General features: G+C 46.6%; 1 pseudogene across 1 annotated transcript; it reads left to right on the forward strand.

Moving 5' to 3' along the window:
• Positions 1 to 2,529: 2,529 nt before the first annotated feature.
• On the forward strand, positions 2,530 to 8,046 carry LOC311125154 (phosphatase and actin regulator 3-like; annotated as a pseudogene). Its single transcript has 6 exons — positions 2,530 to 2,680; positions 3,352 to 3,470; positions 3,660 to 3,803; positions 5,611 to 5,835; positions 6,937 to 7,165; positions 7,856 to 8,046. The product of its transcript is annotated as a phosphatase and actin regulator 3-like (transcript).
• Positions 8,047 to 8,246: the final 200 nt, after the last annotated feature.

Here is an 8,246-nt window from a genome sequence, read left to right on the forward strand (position 1 = left end):
CAAGGCAAAACTGCTCCAGCTCCTTCAAGTTGGATGGGTTCCGCTGGTGTACAGCAATCTTTAAGTCATACCACAGATTCTCAATTGGATTGAGGTCTGGGCTATGACTAGGCCATTCCAAGACATTTTAATGTTTCCCCTTAAACCACTCAAGTGTTGCTTTAGCAGTATGCTTAGGGTCATTGTCCTGCTGGAAGGTGAACCTCCATCCCAGTCTCAAATCTCTGGAAGACTGAAACAGGTTTCCCTCAAGAATTTCCCCATCCATCATTCCTTCAATTCTGACCAGTTTCCCAGTCCCTGCCGATGAAAAACATCCCCACAGCATGATGCTGCCACCACCATGCTTCACTGTGGGGATGGTGTTCTCAGGGTGATGAGAGGTGTTGGGTTTGCCCCAGACATAGTGTTTTCCTTGATGGCCAAAAAGCTCAATTTTAGTCTCATCTGATCAGAGTACCTTCTTCCATATGTTTGGGAAGTCTCCCACATGCCTTTTGGCAAACACCAAACGTGTTTGCTTATTTTTTTCTTTAAGCAATGGCTTTTTTCTGGCCACTCTCCTGTAAAGCCCAGCTCTGTGGAGTGTACGGCTTAAAGTGGTCCTATGGACAGATACTCCAATCTCCGATGTGGAGCTTTGCAGCTCCTTCAGGGTTATCTTTAGTTTCTTTGTTGCCTCTCTGATTAATGCCCTCCTTGCCTGGTCTGGTAGTTTTGGTGGGCTGCCCTCTCTTGGCAGGTTTGTTGTGGTGCCATATTCTTTCCATAACCCCTTGCTTAGTGGTGTTGCAGACTCTGGGGCCTTTCAGAACAGGTGTATATGTACTGAGATCATGTGACAGATCATGTGACACTTAGATTGCACACAGGTGGACTTTATTTAACTAATTATGTGACCACTTTTCCGTTATTTGTTTTTTCGAATTTTTTTAAACAAGTTATATTTTTCATTTCACTTCACCAATTTGGACTATTTTGTGAATGTCCATTACATGAAATCCAAATAAAAATCTATTTAAATTACAGGTTGTAATGCAACAAAATAGGAAAAACGCCAAGGGGGATGAATACTTTTGCAAGGCTCTGTATAGTCCCCATTCACTCTACTGGTTAGTTAGCGGAACTGCTTTCTAGTATTGCATGGCTTCTATTTAACCTCTAAGGGATCGGTGTCCCGTATACTGGACGGTTGAGCTAACGTGCGCTAATGTGATTAGCATGACTGTTGTAAGTAACAGCAACCTTTCCAGGACATAGACATGTCTTATATGGGCAGAAAGCTTAAATTCCTGTTAATCTAACTGCACTGTCCAATTTACAGTAGCTATTACAGTGAAAAAATACCATGCTATTGTTTGAGGAGAGTGCACAACAACAAAAAACGTATCACGGCAACTGGTTTGATACATTCAGTAATCTTGCTCTGATTTGTCATCCTAAGGGTCCCAGAGATAAAATGTAGCATAGTTTTGTTTGATAAAATCAATTTTTATATTCTAATGTAGGAACTGGGTTCTACAGTTTGAACCCCTGCTGTCTTTCTGTGTGAAAGTATGATGATCCATCATGTATGACATTCCTGGGAGTGTGTAAACTTACATTTTGTATTACCGTAACATTTTTGAATTTTCTCTATACTATAGTTATGTACTTGAAAATGTATCAATTGACCAATTCCGCACATTTGGGCAGATACAAAATAGTCCAGAATTACAATAGTCGAGACCCATGAGGTGGCGCTCAATTGGCCCAGCATCATCCAGGGTAGGGAATGGCCGGCAGGGATGTAGCTCAGTTGGTAAAGCATAGCGTTTGCAACGCCAGGGTTGTGGGTTCGATTCCCACGGGGGGTTCAGTATGAAAAAATAAAAAAAATAATGTATGCACTCACTAACTGTAAGTCGCTCTGGATAAGAGCGTCTGCTAAATGACTAAAATGTAATGTAAATGTAATGGATCAATCTGAAACATTGCACACACACTGACAAATAAATGTGTATGATTTCAGATCGGTCTTCCTTGGAGAAGGGTGTAATTGCTGAGGGCAATGAGGGGCGTTTTCTGACAGGCTTTTCTTGATATCAAGTTACTCCCATTGATCTGTGGCCATTTCTTTCGCGTCGGCGACAACAGTTGTTGACAACTGCAGCATTGTAGCTAAACCTAACCCTAACCCTTTTCCTAACCTTATCCCCAGTCTCCTAGCCTGCCACGCTAATCCACCTGACCTCCACCGTTAATTATCCTAACCTGGCACATGAGTTATTCTAACCTGCTATGTAAACAAATCATCTGTGTCGAGAAACCATCAGTCTCATAACACCGGAACTGACCAATGGCACGTATAAATGAGCGTTTCCTGATATCAGGGAACACCCACATCAAGAAACACCCAGAATTGCGGTCTGAAATGACACCAAATTCCTTAATTCAGACGTTGACTCCATACTACAGACGTAGTTCCCTGTCAGTCCTCTAGGTTGTGCTGTGTTGTTAACTCAGAGGTCCTCTCCTCTCCTCCCAGTGATGGAGCAGCAGCGGGGTGCGGGCCCTCCAGGGGGTGTGGTGTCGGGGGTGTGGACCCCGTCCGTCAGGAGGAACAGCAAGCTGGCCAGTCTGGGACAGATCTTTAAACCATGGAAATGGAGGAAAAAGAAGAACGAGAAGAACTCCACAGGTGAGAGACGAGATGAGACGAGACTAGACGACACAAGACGAGACGACACGAGACGACATGAGACGAGACGACACGACACGAGACGAGACGACACGAGACGAGACGACACGACACGACACGAGACGAGATGACACGACACGACACGAGACGAGACGACACGAGACGACATGAGACGAGACAACACGACACGAGACGACACGACACGAGACGAGACAACACGAGACTACATGAGACGAGACGAGACGAGACGACATGACAATAGATGAGACGAGACGACACGAGACGAGACGAGATGACATGACAATAGATGAGACGACATGACAATAGATGAGACGAGACGACACGACACGAGGCGAGACGAGACGAGATGACATGACAATAGATGAGACGACATGACACGAGACGAGACGACACGACACGAGACGAGATGACATGACAATAGATGAGACGACATGACACGAGACGAGACGAGATGACATGACAATAGACGAGACGACATGACACGAGACGAGACTAGACGACACAAGACGACACTTTGATCACAGAGCCCTAGGTCTCAACATGACTTCCTGTCCCCCTGTCCCCCCAAAAAAGGTCAAATAAAGGTTAAATACAAAAAATCTAATCTAATCTAAAACGACTGAGTGTAAATTTTTGGTATGTTACCCCAGAGGGAATCGAACCCACAACCCTGCCGTTACTCTGTGTGTTTCAGCTTTAGAGAGGAAGACAGCGGCGCAACAGACTCGGGATGGACTGGCCAAGAGGGGCTTGGAGGGGATTGAACCAGGTACACACGCACATGAACACATACACACACACACAGATACACACACACAAATACACACACAGTTTCCAACCCATTATAACAAAATAACATGTTATTTTCATGTGTATAAAAGTATGTAATGTTGCCGCCTTCTGTGTCTGTGTGTGTGTGTGTGTGTGTGTGTGTGTGTGTGCATGCGCGCGTGTGTAGAGTTTTGTGAGGCGTGTGGGGGGGTAGAAGACTCGGACACTCCCAGCCAATCAGACGCAGAGGAGAGAGAAGAGGAGGAGCCTCTGGCGCCCCTGGCAAACACCTCAGAGGACCTGGTCAGCGATGAAGACAACCCCTCTACAGGTAGGACCTATGACCTCTGAACCCTGACCTCTAATCTCTAGGGTTTTAGCGTATCAGAGGGCGTGTTCGAGAGCATCAAATCTGTGATGCATTGTGGGTAAATTGTGACTGACTGACTGATCTACAAATTGTATATTTTTATACAGATTTGTATTTATTATTCACACATCCATTACCCCCTCTCTTCGGAGGACACATATCTTTTTTGGTTTTAGAGCTTTTCTGCTCCATATACATACATTTGCCATACATGGTACTTTTACATACAACAATCACATAACGATAACACATTACTGAACATAAGCTCTTTAATCCCGCCCCTCAGCCACCCTCAGCCCATCCCACCTATCACCATACACCACCCCTCAGCCACACTCAGCCCATCCCACCTATCGCCATAGACCACCCCTCAGCCACACTCAGCCCATCCCACCTATCACCATACACCACCCCTCAGCCACACTCAGCCCATCCCACCTATCGCCATAGACCACCCCTCAGCCACGCTCAGCCCATCCCACCTATCGCCATAGACCACTCCTCAGCCACGCTCAGCCCATCCCACCTATCGCCATAGACCACCCCTCAGCCACGCTCAGCCCATCCCACCTATCGCCATACACCACCCCTCAGCCACGCTCAGCCCATCCCACCTATCGCCATACACCACCGCTCAGCCACGCTCAGCCCATCCCACCTATCGCCATACACCACCCTCGTTTGGTTTCCATGTGCCACATATTTTTAAATTGTGCGGTGATGTTTTACATAAAAAATTATCGCATAGTAGCCACAGATTGTGAGCCAAAGAATAATAATAATAATAATGATGAGTAGCTGATTAAGATGCAAGGTGATTTATAGATCAATCAGTTGGCATTTGCCTGCAATGTCGGCTGCAATGTCGAACAAGTCCAATGTGCAGGTTGACTGGTTCAGGACTGCAGTGCTGTGCTGTGTGTGACGGAAAGTTCTCTAAACCACCACTGGGGGGCGACACAGATCGTTGAAGTCAGCTGTGCTCTCTACTGCTTAGCAGCTGAAACACTGCAGTTACACCATGAATCAGATCTAACACAGGTTGCCTCCCAAATGGCCAGGGCCGGATTACCGAATGGGAACGCAGGGCATGTGCCCCGGGACCTCCGACGTCCAGAAATGTGGGGTTTGGGGGACCCCTGGAGGTCGGGGGACCCCCACATAGCATATGGTAGCAAAATGTGTAGAATTGCAGGACATTAGCTTTAAAACTGCACCGGGGCCCCAAATGTGGTAGTCTGGCTCTGCAAATGGCACCCTATTCCCTATGTGCCAGGCCCTGATTAACAGCAGTGAACCATATGGGGAATAGGGTTGCCAGGCCCTGGTTAACAGCAGTGAACCATATGGGGAATAGGGTTGCCAGGCCCTGATTAACAGCAGTGAACCATATGGGGAATAGGGTTGCCAGGCCCTGGTTAACAGTAGTGAACCATATAGGGAATAGGGTTGCCAGGCCCTGATTAACAGTAGTGAACCATATAGGGAATAGGGTTGCCAGGCCCTGATTAACAGTAGTGAACCATATAGGGAATAGGGTGCCATTTGAGACCCACAGGGACAGAATGGGAGCTAACAGTAACCCACAGTAACCCACAGTAACCGAGGTAACCCACAGTAACCAAGGTAACCTGATCAAGCAGGATCAAAGAGTTCGACAGAAAACTGTCCTAAATATTCTGAACGAACTATGTATTTACAACAAAGCACTGTGTTTTTTGATGTTTGTTGTTGTTGTTTTTGTTGTTGATGTTGATGTGTGTTTCAGCTGTTGACCTGACGGAAGACACTTTAACAGTGGCGGAGCAGAGTGAGGATGGAGGGGAGGAGGACACTGCCCTCTGTGAGCCCTGTGAGGACAGCTCTCTGGTACAGGCTGAGACAGGAGGGGGGCAGGAGACACCTCGCCCCATGGACTCCCCACCCTGCCGGGACGGCACCCCGCCACCCCCCAACCTGCCCAAACTACTGACCAGGCTGGGCAGTCTAGAGGGTGAGTCCCAAATCGGCCCCTAGCCCCTGTTCCTGGCCTGTTAGCATGTTAGCTAACTATAACCAGCCTCTGTTCCTGGCCTGTTAGCATGTTAGCTAACTACAACCAGCCTCTGTTACTGGCCTGTTAGCATGTTAGCTAACTATAACCAGCCTCTGTTACTGGCCTGTTAGCATGTTAGCTAACTATAACCAGGCTCTGTTACTGGCCTGTTAGCATGTTAGCTAACTATAACCAGCTTCTGTTACTGGTCTGTTAGCATGTTAGCTAACTATAACCAGCCTGCTAGCTTACTAACTCTAACCAGGCTCATACAGCTAGCTATCTACTGTCCAGGCTGGGTAGTCTAAAGGGTCAGTGAGCTAGACTTCACACTGGGGCTGACAGAGGGTTAGCTTGAACTGTCCCAGATCATCATAGTATCTTATCAAAGACAGTACAGTATGAAGATAGGCAGAAACTGCTCCTCCAAATCCCTGATCACACTTGTAGGCGATGTCATGGCGACATCGGGTCTAACGGTTGTCTCGTACCGAACTGCGCATTTGCAGGCTGTCAAATCAAAGGAACTCCTTCGATATAAAGTGGTTTTTGATGAACATGAAAACGTGTCAGTTTGTCACTTTCACGAGGTTGGAGTAATACCATGATCAACTACTTCAGACATTGGCTCTAATCCAGATTGTGGCTTTAGATTTCGAGAAAATTAACAACTAAGGAAGAATCTTTCACTTCTCTCACCCCGGCCTGGTTCTGTTTGGTCTGTTTCACAAGCGTTCCCGGAAGTCTCGCGATGTTACGCCTCTGGGTTTAGAAACTCTGTGATCTTATGTCTTGTAAGTAACACTATATCTGATAACATATCCTCACCCTATCCCGTGAAGAAGTTTACCAGGACCTTCACCATTACGGGTATATTAACATTAACATTTTATTCTTCCCCTCTATTTGGGTCCTAACCTAGAGAGGAAGAGCTCTCCAGCCACTCTACCCATGACCTTCACCATTACATTAACTAACATTATCATTATATTATTCTTCCCCTCTATTTGGGTTACATTAACTAACATTATCATGATATTATTCTTCCCCTCTCTACAGGTCCTCACCCCTTCCCTAAGTCGGATCCTAACCTAGAGAGGAAGAAGTCTCCAGCCACTCTACCCAGGAACTTCACGTTACCCAGGACTACCCAGGGTTCCTTGCTGCGAGGACGGATCTCCACCCCTACCGGTTCCCCCCACCTGGGGCTGCTGCACCCCCCACCGCCCCCCAGCTGCATCATAGAGGAGCTACACCGGGCCCTGGCCACCAAACACAGACAGGACAGGTAGGACACCAATCAATCAATCAATCAATCAATCAATTACAAAGCGTAGAAAAGACAGGTAGGTCACCAATCAATCAACTACCAATCACAGACAGGACAGGTAGGACACCAATCAATCAATTACCAAACACAGACAGGACAGGTAGGACACCAATCAATCAATCAAAAATCAATCAACCAATCAACCAATCAATCAATTACCAAGCACAGACAGGACAGGTAGGACACCAATCAATCAACCAACCAATCAATCAATTACCAAGCACAGACAGGACATGTAGGACACCAATCAATCAACCAATCGATCAATCAACTACCAAGCACAGACAGGGCAGGTAGGTAGGACATCAATCATTCAACCAATCAACCAATCAATCTATCAATTCATCAAACAACTAATCAATTAATCAATCAAATGCATTTTACAAACCCCAGCAGTTGTTACAAAGTGCTTATACAGAAACCCAGCCTAAAACCCCAAAGAGCAAGCAATGCAGAGGCAGAAGCAGAGTGGCTTGGAAGAAACTCCTTCCATCAGTCAATATCCAAGCACAGACAGGACAGGTAGAGGTATGTGAGTTAAGTGCCTTGGTGTAGGGCACAACGGTAGGGGATTGTTGTTAGCCCCCCAGTTGCCAGATCAAGTCCCTCTTTTATTTGAAGCTATCTATCTGCTCTGTCGTCCTCCAGTTTCCAACCCAAGGAGATGAGCTCTTCTCCGAAGCGCCGGTCCGATGGTCGTCTGTTGCGTACAGCCAGCGTGGAGAAAGTCCCACCCGGAGGGATGGAGAGAGAGAAGGAATCAGATGAGAACAAGGAGAACAGACGTCTAGACGAGTTCTATAACGACCCTGACCGCTGGAATGACTCCATCATCTCCGGTAGGTCGCTCACACACACACACACACACACACACACACACACACACACACACACACACACACTTTTATTTTATTTGAATCCACAAATCATATTACATCATAAAGGATTCAAACACTTCAAAGGTTGTTGATATAAGGACACTTAAGGGAACAGAAAGCACCTTCTCCATACAGCTAGACTGACCATAACAGCTGAAACA

The sequence above is a fragment of the Coregonus lavaretus genome (assembly GCF_964263955.1).
Source record: "Coregonus lavaretus genome assembly, contig: HAP1_SCAFFOLD_9742, whole genome shotgun sequence".
NCBI classification, from domain to species: Eukaryota; Metazoa; Chordata; class Actinopteri; order Salmoniformes; family Salmonidae; genus Coregonus; species Coregonus lavaretus.